Raw genomic sequence first — 16,509 nt, forward strand, 5'->3', positions numbered from 1 at the left:
ATAAGTCACTGCACCTGGCAAGAAATTTATTTCTTGCTGTTTTATACTACAAATTTACTGTATGTTTTACTTTTTCAAAAAGACTGAGGATGACCTTTGTTCTGTATATAATGGGAAGAGGGGTAGGGAGCTGTGAGCAGAAGAACTGAGGGGCAATACTCAGGGTAGGACAATAGCCTTAATCTAAAGAGCTCACGGCCCAAGGTCCAAGCCCCATGACTTTCCCCACTACCCCACAAAAAAAGGGAAAAATTGGAGATTGGAGAGGATTTTCTAAAAAGAATATATAGAAATAGTAGTTCAAAATGTAGAAAGAAGTTCAATATTAACAGTCATGAGAAAAATTAAAATTACAATGAAATCATTAGTTTAAATATGTTAATATAAATAGAGTTTTAAACAAAAAGATCCACATACACACACACACAAACACACACACACACGCATACAAAAAAACAACTTTCAAAGTCTATTACTGGGAAGGTAGTGAGAAGAAGTAGAACTTTGGAATAATTCTGCAAGGAATATAAAACAATCAAAAATTGCGTGGAGAGTGCTAAAAAAGTACTAAATATAGAATTACATAGAAATATGGTCCAACACTTCTATTTCTAGATTTGTACCTAACGGAAGAGAAAGCAGAGACTAGAACAAATATGTGGAGAATCCATTCACAACTATTAATAATAATCAAAAGATAGAAATATGCAAAACCATGCATTGAAAAGGAAGAACATTTTACTATATTTTACAGATGAATCTTGATTACAGTAAACTAAAAATACAGCAGTCATAAAGGAAGAGCTAGGGTATGTTTTCCCTTCCAGAGCTTCCAAGGATCAACAAACCCTTAGAGCCAAAAAGCACGATGGTTCCAGAGAATGGAGTAGAGAGGAACAGGAGCTGAATGTTTAATGATTATACATGGAAGATGAAAATTGCTCTAGATGGGTAGAATGAAGAGAGAACTGTACCCTAAACAATGGTTATGTAGCCACACAGGATGGGACACACCTATACTCCCTGATCTTGGGAAACTCAAGAAGGATTTCTAGCCAACCTGGATGTATGGAAAGATCTATCATAAAAACTAATGTGGAGGGGCTGGGAGTTTGGCATAGTTGTAGAGCGCTTGTATGAAGACGAAGGTTCACTTCCGCAGTACCACATACACAGAAAAAACCAAAAGTAGTGCTGTGGCTCAAGTAGAAGATCACTAGGCTTGAGGAAAGCTGAAGGACAGTGCTCAGACCGAGTTACAGCAAAAGGGCTTGTTTAAAAAAAAACCAGAAAGCTGAGCATGATGGGGTGGTGGCTCACATCTATAATAATAGCTACTCAGGAGGCTGAGATCTGAGGATCAAGGTTTAAAGCCATCCTAGCACAAAAAGACTCTTATCTCCAAATTACCTTTAGAAAATGGGAAGTGGGGCTTGGCTCCAGGGTAAGGTGGTAGCCTGGAGCTGAAGAGCTCAGGGATAGTGCCCAGGCTGAGTTCAAGATCTATGACCCACAAAAAAACAAAAAACAAAAAACAAAATATAATATGGAAAAATTTGGATTCTGTGAATTTTATCAGGCATATAAATGTTTTTTTTGCTGTAGAAATAACAAATTGTTTGGAAACATTTTAAAAGTTTTTACCTAGAAATTTACACTACAAATGGAAATAATAACAAACACAAAATATGCAAAAGATAGAAATTATCACAATATCGGTATCCTGCTTCTGTATCTTTTCACTGACTCCTGTTCAAATGAGTCACATATTCTGAATCATTTCTCCCAGTCGATATATGCCACACATGTTGGCTTGTACTGAACTTCTTGGGAAATCAAAAGCAAATACTAAGCAAATGTGTGTTAGATTTTGTCAACAGTGATATTTCAAATATAAATCCCTACTCATTGCATTATTTAATATCAATGCCGGAATCTAACTTACACTGGCAGAATCTTCAATCTTTTGTGAATCTTCAAAAGGGTGTGTAAATATTTAGGATCGTTATGTCTTCCTGGAGGAAAGATCCCTTTAGTAGTATGTAGTAACCTTCTTTGTCTTTTCTTACTAATTTTAGTTTGAAGTCTATTTTATCTGATATGAGGATGGCAACTCCAGCCTGTTTATGGGGGCAGTTAGCTTGATAGAGTTTATTCCAACCTCTCCCTTCCAAAAGATGACTGTTTTTGGGCAAGATGTGTCTCTTGAAGACAGCAGAACGATGGCTCTTCCTTTTTGATCCAACTAGACAGCCTATGCCGTTTGATTTGGAGAGTTAAGTCCATTGATATTGAGAGTTAGGATTGAGAGATATTTATTAGTTCCTACCATTTTTAAAAGCTTTTAGTAGGGCCTGTGTCTTGACAGTTCTTGTGGTACTTAGATGGTATGCTGTTTAGGTGCAATTTCTTTCCCTATATTGCATTTATTTTGGTTTTCTATGTATAGAGCATCTTTGAGAATTCTCTGTAGTGTTGGTTTTGTTTCGACATATTGTTGCAGCTTTTCCCTGGAATGGAATGTTTTTATTTTTTCCTCAGTTATGAATGAGAGCTTAGCTGGCGACAGTATTCTTGGTTGGTAGTTATTTGATTTAAGGGCATGACATATATCCTTCTAGGCACTTCGTGCTTGCATGGTCTCTCTAAGAAATCTGGGGTTATTCTGATTGGTTTGCCTTTATAGGTTACTGATCCCTTTTCCCTGGCTGCCTTTGGGATCTTTTCTTTCGTTTCTATTGATCCAGTTCTGATCACAATGTGGCGGTGGGATGTTCTTTTCTGTCAGGTCTGTTTGGGGTTCTAAAAGCTTCTCGTATTTGGAAGGGCCTGCCCTTCTGGATATTTGGGAAATTCTCTGAGATGATTCCCTGAAGTATATTTCCAATACCATTGACCTCTTTCTCCACGCCCTCCTCAATACCAACTAGCCTTAAATTAGGCTTCCTAATTGTATCTTGGACCTCCTGAAGCGCTCTCTCATATATCCTAGATTTGGATTGACTCATTTTCTGTTTTTTCTCTATAATAACTAAATTATCTTCAGCCCCGGAAATTCTCTCCTCTGCATTGTCTAACCTGCGATCAAAGCTATCTACTTTATTTTTCATCTCCCTTGCTTGTAATTGATCATTTTTGATGCCTTGCATGTCTTGTTTAAGATCATGTATGGATTTCTTTATCTCCTTGATTTCCTTTTGAATGGTTAGCTCAGTAGCTTTATTTTCTTCGGACATTTGCTGGAATTTGCTCACGTTTTTATTTGTGGATTCTATGAATTCATCGATCTTTCTTTGAAAAACCTTTATTACGGCCTCCTGTATGGCCTCGTCTTTTTCACTTATCACCTTGTTTATGCTTTCCTCTTGTTCAGCTATGGCTTCCTCCATTATCTCTTTCTTTATATTTTCACATTTTTCATTAATGATGTTTATCAATTGCATTTGTGTAGCACCTGGAAGACTCTCCTCTAGGTTTGCCAGTGACTGTTCCATTGTCTGTTTACATTGGGTGGGTGATGTTGTTTCTTGATTTGACATTTTTGTTGAGTTTCTTGTTCTGCCCATTTGAAAATGGGAGCAAGATTACTATTAAATACGATTATAGTTTTTCAGATATAACCAACCTAGACCTCTGTAGCTGGCAGACACTAGATGTTCACAAGTTTTGATTGGTATTATCACTCTTTCTTTTTGTGCACTTACAGATCAGTCTAATACAACCACTGATAAGCGATTTATACCCAAAACAAGAAGCCTCTCAATCCAATCTCTATTGTCTTTAAGTCCCTCTGAGCCTAGAGAATAATTAACCACCTACATATACATATTGCTCAACAGCCATCAAGTGTAGATCCGTGCAGTATAAGGGTTGAAAGACGAGCAGAGGTCCAGAGATAGAAAAAAAGAATGAAAGAGTTCAGAGGAGGTACAGGAGGATTAACGTAGGAGTGTAAGAATATTGTAGTCATGAAGAAAAGGTATAGCATAAGGATAACTGACCTAAGTTGGTAAGTAGGTAGCATATTTGAGTACAAAGTTTGGAAAGTATTAGAATAAAACTTATGTGTTGCTGCACGACTAGCTCTTAGCCCAACCAGTGGCCTCACAGTGGACCCTGGTATGGATCTGTTTTTCTTGTCTACGTTGAGGGAAAGGGGTACTTCACAAGATGCAGAAGCGAAGATTTCAGAAGCAAATGCTGTGAGTGATTTAGCTCGTAAAAAGCATTTTTATTTTCTTTTATCTTTCTGCAAGTCTTGGGGCTTGAATTCAGGGCCTGAGCACTGTCCTCGGGTTTTCTCAATTCTATCCCTCTGCCAGTAGAGAAACAGTGCCACGTTTAGATTTCTATCTATGTGATACTGAGCAATCAAACCCAGATCTTCATGGATGAGAGGCAAGCACTCTACCACTATGCCAAACTCTCAACTCTGACATAGAATTATAAAGTCATCATCATCATATCAAAATATCCTTTCTCCTACAAAGAATGAACACTTATCTATGTGTGTAATGCTTTGTTTTAAATTTCACTAATTCTTCTGTGTTTTTCCCTCTTGCATTTTTTACACATGACAGCAAAGCTAATCATCAGGACAAAATTCATTAGGAGACAGAAACCTAATAATATCGAAGTAGATTGACGTCAAAAATATGTGGAAGATGCCCTGTGTGTTTGACCTAGTGATAGAGTCCTTGGCTACCACGCAAATAGCCTCAGGTTTGATTCCTCATTACCACATACATAGAAAACGCTGCAAGTGGTGCTGTGGCTCAGTGGGACAGCTAAAGCCTAAAGAAAGCCCAAGAACAATGTTCACACTCTGAGGTCAAGTCCCAAGACTAGCAAAAACAAAAAAGATCGACAAGGGGCAAAATGCAGGCAGAGAAGGCACTGTGAAGCAAATGTTTTGTAAAGGATGAGGGCAATATTGACCCTTAAGTTTGGATCTTACCTAAGAAAGGCTCCTTGAGCCTGAGACCAGACTGGTAGTTGGGCCTAGTGGAAGACATTGGGATTGGACAAATAAGGGGTGCTGTTTGCTACATCCACATGTATATTGTGAGATTGGAGGAGAGATTCAGCCTCCAGTATGTCTTTGGTGAGGTCTTCTGTGAGCAAGGATCTTTGGTCATTGGGCCCTGAAAGGTGACCCTGCCTCCCTCACAATGGAACAGAATATGGAACCCTGGAAACCAAGCCACTGTAACTAACAACCAACTCAAGCCAGCTCACTTGGCCTGTGCCTCAGGAGGAAGAAAGATGTTGCTGTGCTGTTGCCAAAGGTCTGGAAACTCGAGTCTCAGGCATGGAAGTTGTGGATGTCTTCCTCGAAGATGTACATGCTAGATCATTGCCAAGTCACAAATCCAGTATAACAGGCCTTTCTCTAAGAAGAAGGCCAGGAAAATCCAGGGCAAGCAGATGAGGTATATTTCTATATTTGACCCCATCATCCTCCCCACACACGACAACTTTCTTTTTTTAATTTTTTTATAGTAATTATTTAAAGGGTTACATGATATTTGCCAGATAGAAGGTGCATTAATTGACATACATTGATACCCTTTCACATGTGTTGGTACCCATTTCCCTCCAACCCCACACCCCCCACCCGTCTTGGTTTTCCCCCCTTCCCTATCAAATTTCAAATATCCAAATACAAATAAATTCAATATATCAGATAACAAAGTGAGATACTATACAAATATGGGATAACCAAGGGACAGCAAAGGAGATGAGAGACAACATACTACATTAAGGAAAACAATCATTCATTATATGGCTTTTGTTTCAATATCCTGGAGGTCCTTTCAATTAGCTTCACATTGTATGGCCTTATATATGGCCTTTTGCTCTATTGCAAATCTCTGCTAGTAGAGCCCAAGGTTTCTACTGATTATGACGAATGAGGGAATCCACTGAGCCTAAGTTCCTTTGAGTCTGGCTTACTTCACTTAATATGATTTGTTCTAAGTCTTTCCATTTTCTAACAAATGGGGCCATGTCATTCTTTCTGACAGCAGCATAGAATTCCATTGTGTACAAATACAACAACTTGTTGATCCACTCATCAACTGAGGGACATCTGGGTTGGTTCCATATCTTTGCTATGGTGAATAGTGCTGCAATGAACACTGTTGTGCTAGTGGGTTTAGTATGCCCTTGTTTCTGGATTGTTGGGTAATTGCCAAGTAGTGGAATTGCTGGGTCATAGGGGAGTTCTATGTTTAGCCTTTTGAGGCACTGCCACACTGCTTTCCATAGTGGTTGAACGAGTTTGCACTCCCACCAACAGTGTAGTAGTGTTCCCTCCTGGCCACATCCCCTCCAGCATCTGTTGTCATTCGTTTTCCTGATCCTGGCCATTCTAACTGGAGTGAGGTGGAATCTTAGAGTTGTTTTGATTTGCATTTCTTTTATGACCAGAGATGTGCAGCATTTCTTCATGTGTCTATAGTCCATTTTTGTTTCTTCTTCAGAGAAGACTCTCTTTAAGTCTTTGGCCCATTTTTTAATGGGATGGGTGTTACTTTGGAGGTTAGTTTTGGAGTGATTCAATTTTTTGAGTTGTTGATATATTTTAGATATGAGGCCTTTGTCCGTTGTTTGGGTGGTGAAGATCTTCTCCCACTCTGTAGGCTTCCTGATTAGTTTACTAGCTATATCCGTTGCCATACAAAAGCTCTGCAGTTTAATGCAGTCCCACTTATCCAGCTTTTCTCTGATGTGTTGTGATTCTTGGTCCTTATTAAGAAAGTTTTGACCTGTGCCAAGGAGGCCTAGTGTATCTCTTCTTCCTTCCTGTAAACTTTTCAGTGTGTCAGCTTTTACCTCCAGGTCTTTGATCCATTTGGAGTTAATTCTAGTGCAAGGTGACAAAGAAGGATCCAACTTTAGTTTTCTGAAGTTGTTTGACCAGTTCTGCCAGCACAACTTGTTGAAGAGGCTATCTTTCTTCCATTCTATTTTTTTTGGCTCCCTGGTCAAAGATTAGGTGGCCATAGGTCTGTGGTTTAATATCTGGGTCCGCAGTTCTACTCCATTGGACTTCAGGCCTGTTCTTGTGCCAGTACCAAGCTGTTTTGAGAATTATAGCTCTGTAATAGAGTCTTAAGTTTGGAATTGAAATTCCTCCAGCGCTGTTCTTTCTGCTAAGAAGTGTTCTTGCTATACGGGGTCTTTTATTATTCCATATGAAATTTTGAATTGCCTCTTCTATTTCTTTAAAGAATGACATTGGGATGTTGATTGGTATTACATTGAATTTGTAGATAGCCATAGGCAAGACTGTCATTTTCACAATGTTGATTCTTCTAATCCAGGAGCATGGGAGGTTTTTCCATTTCCTTAGTTCTGCTTTAATTTCCTTTTTTATGGTTTTAAAGTTTTTATCTAAACGGTCCTTTACATTCTTAGTTAAGCTAATTCCTAGGTACTTTATTTTCTTTGAGGCTATTGTGAAAGGAGTTTATTTCCTGATTATTGCCTCGTTCCTCTCACTGTTGGCGTAAAGGAAGGCAGTTGATTTGTGAGGGTTGATTTTATGGCCTGCTACTCTTCCAAAGCTTTGAATCAGCTCAAGGAGCTTGGGAGTAGAGTCTATAGGATGCTTTAAATACAGAATCATGTCATCTGCAAAGAGGAATAGTTTTATTTCCTCTTTCCCTACTTGGATCCCCTTTATGCTTGCTTCTTGCCTTATTGCACTGCCTAGGAATTCTAGGACTATGTTAAAAAGGAGTGGAGAGAGTGGGCATCCTTGTCTCGTTCCGGAGGATTATAGAGGGAATGGCTTTAGATTTTCACCATTAAGTATAATACTGGCAGTGGGTTTCTCATACGCAGCCTTTATTACATTGAGAAATGTTCCATGGAGTCCTAGTTTCTCCACATCTTTTAACATAAAGGGGTTTTGGATCTTGTCAAATGCCTTTTCCGCATCTATTGAGACAATCATGTGATTTTTGTCCCTGCTCCTGTTGATGTGTTGAATTATATTATTTGATTTGTGTATGTTGAACCAGCTTTGCCTCCCTGTGATGAATCCAGTTTGATCATAGTGTATAATTTTTTTGGTGAGTTGTTGTAGACGGTTGGCCAGTATTTTGTTGAGAAGTTTTGCCTCGATGTTCATCAAAGAAATGGGTCTATAGTTCTCTTTCTTTGATGAATCTCTGTCTGGTTTGGGGATGAAGGATATACTGGCTTCACAGAGTGAGTTTGGTAAAGAACCTTCATTTTCAATTTCGTTGAAGAGGTTGAGGTGTATTGGTGTGAGATCTGCTTTGAAGACCTTATAGAATTCAGCTGTGAATCCATCTGGCCCTGGGCTCTTTTTAGGTGGAAGTTGTCTAATTTCCATTTCTATTTCAGAGCTTGAAATAGGCCAGTTGAGTTGGGTTAGCTCTTCTTGGTTCAGTGTGGGTATGTTAATATTGTCTAGAAATTCATCCATTTCTTCTAGATTCTCAAATTTGTTGGCGTAAAGGTTTGAGAAGTATTCCCTCATGATATTGTGGATCTTGGTAATTTCTGTCGTGATATTACCATTTTCATCTGCGATTTTGTTTATTTCGATATGCTCTCTTCTTTTTTGGTAAGATTTGCTAAGGGCTTGTCAATTTTGTTAATTCTTTCAAAGAACCAACTCCTTGTTTTGTTGATTCTTTCTATAGTTTTTTTTATTCCAAATCATTTAATTCTGCTTTGATTTTAATAATTTGCTTTCTCCTAATGGGTTTAGGGTTGGTTTGTTGCTCTTTTTCCAGGAGGTTAAGGTGAGACATTAACTAGTTGGTTTGCCATTTTTCCAACTTGCTTTTGTAGGCACTCAGCGCTATAAATTTTCCTCTGAGTACTGCCTTTGTTGTGTCCCTAAGGAGTTGATATTTGTGTGCTCCTTATTGTTAAATTTCATAAACAGTTGGATATCTGTTCTGATCTCTTCGATTACCCATTGTTTTTGATTCAACAATGTGTTGTTCAGTCTCCATGAGTTACAGGGTTTTCTTTGGTGGAGATGTGTGTTCAGCTCCAATTTGATGCCTTTATGGTCTGAGAGTGTGCATGGAATAATTTCAGTGTTTCTGAATCTGTCCAGGTTTGCTTTATGGCCTAAGATGTGGTCTATTTTGGAAAATGTTCCATGTGCTGCTGAGAAAAATATATATTGTGTTGTTACTGGGTGGAATATTCTGCAGATGTCTGTTACATCTAGTCAGTCTATATAGTTGTTCAATTCTAAGGTTTCTCTTTAGAGTTTTTGCCTTGTTGATCTGTCCATAGGTGAGAGTGGTGTGTTAAACTCACCAACAATCACTGTATTTCGATCTATGTATGGTTTCAGTGTAAGTAAATTTGGCTTGATGAAGTTTGGAGCTCCGGGATTGGGTGGGTAAATATTTAGGATCGTTATGTCTTCCTGGAGGAAAGATCCCTTTAGTAGTATGTAGTAACCTTCTTTGTCTTTTCTTACTAATTTTAGTTTGAAGTCTATTGTATCTGATATGAGGATGGCAACTCCAGCCTGTTTATGGGGGCAGTTAGTGATAGAATTTATTCCAACCTCTCACTTTCAAAAGATGATTGTTTTTGGGTAAGATGTGTCTCTTGAAGACAGCAGAACGATGGCTCTTGCTTTTTGATCCAACTAGACAGCCTATGCCGTTTAATTGGAGAGTTAAGTCCATTGATATTGAGAGTTAGGATTGAGAGATATTTATTAGTTCCTACCATTTTTAAAAGCTTTTAGTACGGCCTGTGTCTTGACAGTTCTTGTGGTCCTTAGACCGTATGCTGTTTAGGTGCCAACTTTAGTTTTTTGCAGGTGCTTAACCAGTTCTGCCAGCCCAACTTGTTGAAGAGGCTATTTTTCTTCCATTCTATGTTTTTGGCTCCCTTATCAAAGGCCTGTTCTTGTGCCAGTACCAAGCTGTTTTGAGAATTATTGCTCTGTAATAGAGTCTAAAGTTTGGAATTGAAATTCCTCCAGCGCTGTTCTTTCTGCTAAGTGTTTTTGCTATGCGGGGTCTGTTATTATTCCATATGAAATTCTGAATTGCCTGTTCTATTTCTTTAAAGAATGACATTGGGATGTTGATGGGTATTGCACTGAATTTGTAGATAGCCCTTGGCAAGATTGTCATTTTCACAATGTTGATTCTTCCAATCCAGGAGCATGGGAGGTTTTTCCATTTCCTTAGTTCTGCTTTAATTTCCTTTTTTTGGGTTTTAAAGTTTTCATCTAAACGGTCCTTTACATTCTTAGTTAAGCTAATTCCTAGGTACTTTATTTTCTTTGAGGCTATTGTGAAAAGAGTTTCTTTCCTGATTATTGCCTCGTTCCTCTCACTCTATGCTTGCTTCTTGCCTTATTGCACTGCCTAGGAATTCTAGTACTATGTTAAAAAGGAGTGGAGAGAGTGGGCATCCTGAATGCTACCCCTTACCACTTTTATGCAAAGCTTAGGCCTGTGGCATTTTAAGCACAATTCAACGCTTTTTTTTGCTGGTTAATTAGAGGTAAAAATCTTATGGAATTTATTGCAGGGCTGATTTTGAACTGGAATCCTCAGGTCTCAGCTTATCTTGAGTAGCTAGGATTACAGTACTTTTACAACCTGTATGCTCATACACATCGCTTCTGATCCAAACACTCATTGTTCAATTTAACTAACAAGATGTGAGGAAAGATGATTGACTGTAATTTACTAGATGGGCTTCTAGTTAGTATATATTTCCACTTCCACTCTGAAGCCAGGGAAATGTTTCTGGTACATGTTTCAACTATCTCCCAAAGAGGAAATAATGTGTGAGTACGTTTGATAGTATTTCAGATAGGAGATGGACTTTGGTGTTTGGAACCTGTTGGGCAGAGTGTATCAGCTGGGCTGTGGTAACAGAGATGATGTTTCAGACAGGAATATTTTCATCCCAGACAGACTTAATCCAGATCCTTGGATTTCAGGCCTTGAGTAGATAGAATTTCAAGTGTGAGCTGCCACCACCACCTGGTTCATTTTGGAAACCTTAATTGCTTCTCATTTGTTCCTTTCCTTTTTTGGAAGATTGATCTAAGCTGGCTGATTGTGCATCACAATGAAGTGATTGGCCTCAGAAATTGCAAATATTTGTTTCATCAGCACGGAATGAATGAAAGTTGATCTAAACCCAATAGTATTTTCCTTCTGATAAATAGGGAACTTACTTATATCATTTTTCCTTGCCTTTGCTTTCCCAAAGCAAGCAACATGTTTCCTAAAAGCTATACTTCATGAGAATATTATAATTAGAAGCTGTCTTCTGCACACTTCAGAATAGTCCTTGCATTTATATACTTATATTACAACATTAGGTAGAAGAATGGTGACTGTTAGTTTCATAACTATTTCATATGTGTTACTCTTTAAGGCTCATTAACTCAAGAAGGGATTAAAGACATTTAGATAATAGTAGATCATAGCTGCTGCTGATTTGATGTGTGTGCAGATGATACACAGATTTATTAGGATTACTGAAAAGTTTTCTTCAAATTTTCAGTAGTATACTGCTATGCTAACGGGAAGGTGATAGTAATGATGCTGAAATTCTATGAATCAGCTATGAAGCAGAATTTCAGGGGAGAGTATTTGCTAGGGACTTAATTTCTAAGATGCATATCAAGAATATTGAACTATAACACCAAAAGATGGAGGACTAAGCGTCAAATTTTGTTTGTTTTATGCAAGTCTTGGGACTTGAACCCTGGGCCTGGGAACTGTCCTTAAATGGTTTTTTTTTTTGCTTCAGGCTAGTGTTCTACCACTTGATCCACAGCTCCACCTCCAGATTTTTGGTAATGAACTGTAAATCAGAATATCATGCAATTTGTTTGGGCTGGATTCAAACCTGATTCTGTGTAGATAGGATTCCAAGTGTGAGCGCACAGAGCCTGGCTAGTATCATTCATCCTTCAAGTCATGGGACTGCAATTCTGCACCTGGGTCTTGTCACTGAGCTTTTCAGCTCAAGACTACTGCCCTATCCCTTGAGCCATAGGGCCACTTCTGGGTTTCTGGTGGTTAATTGTAGATAAGAGTCACATGGACTTCAGTGCCCAGGCTGACTTTGAACTGCTATCCTTGGATCCCAGCCTCTTGAGTAGCTACATTTACAAGTGTGAGCCACCATACCCGGCTAAATTATTTTTTAAGTTAATTTTTTTTGTTAAGTCAATATATAGTTGGCATACGGTTACATAAGTAATGAACACATTTCTTAAGAAAATTGTTATCCCCTCCCTCCTTTTTCCCTGTTTTCCTACCCTCAGCCCCCTCTCTACCCAGATTGTTCAGTTCATTTCCGTTTAGTGTCTTCCAAGTAGCACTGTTCAATTGGTTCACCCTTTTTCCTTTGTTTTTTTTTTTTTACCATTTTATTATACCCTCTCCATTCCACAAATCACATAAACCTATGTACAAGACACAGGGTACCCGAATTCAACACAGTGACTACAGAGAATAAAACTGAAGGGAAAAAGAAGAAAAGAGGTAAAAAGCAAAGAAAATGAAAGAACATCATACAGTACCTTAGAAGCAACAACACTGATAAAACAAAACATAAAACATTGGGCTGAAAATGAAGCTTGCCTAGCATGTATGAAACCCTGGATTCCATTCCTCAGCACCACATAAACAAAAACTGGAAGTGCCACTGTTACTCAGCTGGTAGATTTCTAACGTTCAGCACAGAGTGTCTCCAAGTGACAAAAATCTGTCACATTTAAGTCAGGCTTCAAAACTTTGCTAGGAACCAGTTACGTGATTTGGAAGAAAGTCCAATTTTCAAAAAATCACTAGCCAGGCGCTGGAGGGTCATAATTGTCATTCTACTAGCCAGGGAGAAGGTGATTCAAAGCCTTTGCAAGCAAAAAAACGAAAACAAAAAAAACTGTAAGATTCTTCTCTCCACTTATCCACCCAAAAACTAAGTGGAGTTGTGGCTAAAACTGGTACAGCATTAGCCTTGAGGAAAAAGAACTAAGAGACCTTGCCCAGGACCAAAGTTCAAGCTCCCCACGAAGAAAGAAAAAAAAAGGAATCCAGATACCTTAGTTTCAAAAGTATATCTGGATATCTTAGTAGATTTTTCTGATCTTTCCTCATTCATCTCATGGAACCACATAATCTTGATCCGGATCTGACTAAGAGCCTGCATTGTGCTTAATAAATTCATTCCACATATTCCAGTAGAATCTGAACAGCTAACAGCCACTTACCAAGGCTTTATTCTACGTTTAGGCCAGTATGTCTTCATACCATCTACACAGTCAGCTATATCATCTTTCCAGAAGTATCATTGAGTGTAGAACTCTCAGAACTAAAATAATTGCATAAAGATGTAATAAAACCCCTTGATTCATTAAGAACATTTCTGTACCACTTAGAGCAAGTACATTAGTGGTATTTACCTCTAGCCACTTTTTTAAAAAAATTTATTAACATTGAATTTTACATCATATTTCAAATGTCATGTTTAACCAACAAGTATTCAAGAAGGGAATCGCTATACAAGCAATGGCACATAGATTTTAGAATACAGTAAGAATTAAGCTGAGTCTTTGTATGTCAAAGATACAGATTAATCTATAATAAAACACATGTCTATAGAGTGTATAGTCTATCCAAATTTTATGTCTATGTAGTTATGTTTATATCTCCAAAATTATGTTCAGAACTTTGGGTATCAACTATTCAATCATCGCTCAACTATTTTTTGAAACTAATATCCATATATTAAGGATACCATGTAACTTTTGTTCCTTGGTCTTGACTTATCACTCTAATTTCATCCACTTCCCCAAAAATGCCATTATTATTTTTTCTGTGCAGATCTTCTTTTTATATATTTATTTTTATTTTAATTTATAGAAGGGTTACATTATATTCACCAGATAGAAGGTGCATTACTTCTCAAACTTTGATACCCCATGTAATGATATGGTCCCCATTTCCCTTCCCCTACCCCCATTCATGTTCATTTCCCCCCTTCCCTATCCAATTTCAAATAACCAATTAGGCACATATGATATATATCAGAAAACAAGGTGAAATATTGTATCAATATGATATAACCAAGGGATAGCAAAAGAGATAAGAGATCACATAGTTCATTAAGGACAACAATCACGCATTATATGAGTTTTGTTTCTTTATCTTGGAGGTCCTTATATTTAGTGTCATACTATTTGTCAAGATGTCTCTAGATTTTGTTCTATTATAAATCTCTGGTAGCAGAGCCCAAGGTTTCTACTGAATTTGACAAATGAGGGAGACTCTTGGGCCTATGTTCCTTTGAGTTTGGCTTACTTCACTTAATATGATTTTTTTCCTTTTCATCCACTTCCCCGAGAATGCCATTATTTTATCTTGTCGGTTGGCTAGGTATCATTCCAGTGTGTGTGTGTGTGTGTGTGTGTGTGTGTGTGTGTGTGTGTGCGTGTATCACATTTTTTGTAGTAGTGCATCTGGTTGTTTCCATCATCCAGCCTCATTTTCTACAGATATTTTTATAGTCTCTTTTTTATTTTCAGGGTAATGTATAGAGGGGTTATGATTACATTTACAGGTAGTGGACTGCATTACTTCTCACACATTTATTCCACTCCACATGTTTTTGTCCCCAGTTCCCTCTCCCCTCCCCTTCCCAATCATCTTGTTTCCCCCCTTCCCTTTCCTATTTGACATAAACAAATAAACATATATACAATATGCCAGGGAAAAAATCAGATACAGTAACAATCTGACATTAACCAAAGGGCAAAATAAGAGATGAGAAATAACATAGTAGATTAAGGACAAAAATCACACAAGATTAAGAGCAACGATGACACAAGATATAGCTCTTGTTCCCATATCTAGAGATCCTTTCATTTAGTCTCATCCTATATGACCTTATATACCTAGGTTTTTGAGTTATTGCAATCCTCTGCTAGGAGAGTCCTAGATGTGAACTAATTATTACAAATGAGGGAAACCATTGAGCTTATGTTTCTTTGGGTCTGGCTTGCTTCACTTAATATGAATTTTTCCAAGTCTTTCCATTTCCTTACAAATGGGGCGATGTCTTTCCTTCTGATGGCAGCATAGCATTCCATTATGTATAAGTACCACATCTTCTTGATTCAGTCATCTACTGAGTGGCATCTGGGTTGGTTTCATAGCTTTGCTATGGTAAATAGTGCTGCAATGAGCATCATTGTGCTAGTGGCTTTAGTATGCCCATTTTTCTGGACATTTGGGTAGATGCCAAGTAGTGGATATGCTGGATCATAGGGGAACTCTATGTTCAGTCTTTTGAGGAACCACCACACTGCTTTCCCTAGTGGTTGAACGAGTTTACACTCACACCAACATTGTAGGTGTGACCCCCCCCTGGTCACTTCCCCACCAGTATTTCTTATTAGTTTTTCTGATAATGACCATTCTGACTGGAGTCAGGTGGAACCTCAAAGTTGTTTTGATTTTCATTTCCCTTATTGCTAGAGATATGGAGCATTTCTTCATGTGTCTAAAGCCCATTTTAATTTTTTCTTCAGAGAATACTCTTTTAAGTCTTTAGCCCACCTTTTAATAGGATGGTTGTTTCTTTGAAGGTTTGTTTGGGAGAGATTCATTTTTTTCAGCTATAGATATATTTTAGATAACTACATATATTTTTGTAGAAAAAAGAATGGAAGCCATCATGCTGGCTCACAACTTAATTTCAGCTACTTAGGAGGCTCAGGGCTTAGGATCACAGGTCAAAGCTAACCAGGGCCCTACAGTGTGTGAGATCAAACTCTGTGAACATACAATGACTGTAAGAGGAATCTCCCTGCCTGGGAATGTAGCCTAATGGTAGAGTGCTCACCTAGAATGCATGAAGACCTAGGTTCTTTTCACCGGTACCGCATACTCAGAAAAAAGCTAGAAGTGGCGCTGTGTCTCAAGAGGCAGAGCACTTACCTTGGGCAAGCGAGTCCAATGAAAATGTCTACGCCCTGAGTCCAAGCCGTCGGACTGGCAAAAAGAATAAAAAGAGCAATCTTACTTAAGTAACAAGGAATGTACCCTATATGTATACAGACTGAAAAATTCATTAAGAAATTAGAAAATATGTATAAAGTGCATAATTTCTTTTGTGTGTTGGCACTGGGTCTTCAACTGAGTGCTTCAGCTCTATCCCTGGCCTTTTCTGCTCAAGGCTAGCACTGTACCAATGCAGCCCCAAATCAACTATCTTCAATTGAGATATAGCGATGAATATTTCAGGGTGCTTCATGAAAAACATTTTTATAAATTGAAACTTTCAACACAGTCTTATTTTAGTATGAATGTTGAGATGGGAAGAGACAGAAAAAGTGAAATGTTTCCTGATCCCCATAGAGAAGAGACTCAGCAGAACCACTGTGGTCTGCAGGCTTCTTTGTGAGTTTTGTTTTTCTTGTTTGATTTTTGTCAATTGTGGGGCTTGAACTCTGGGCCT

The sequence above is a fragment of the Megascapheus bottae genome, unplaced genomic scaffold (genome assembly GCF_031878675.1).
Source record: "Megascapheus bottae isolate mThoBot1 unplaced genomic scaffold, mThoBot2.hap1 HAP1_SCAFFOLD_102, whole genome shotgun sequence".
Lineage (NCBI taxonomy): Eukaryota > Metazoa > Chordata > Mammalia > Rodentia > Geomyidae > Megascapheus > Megascapheus bottae.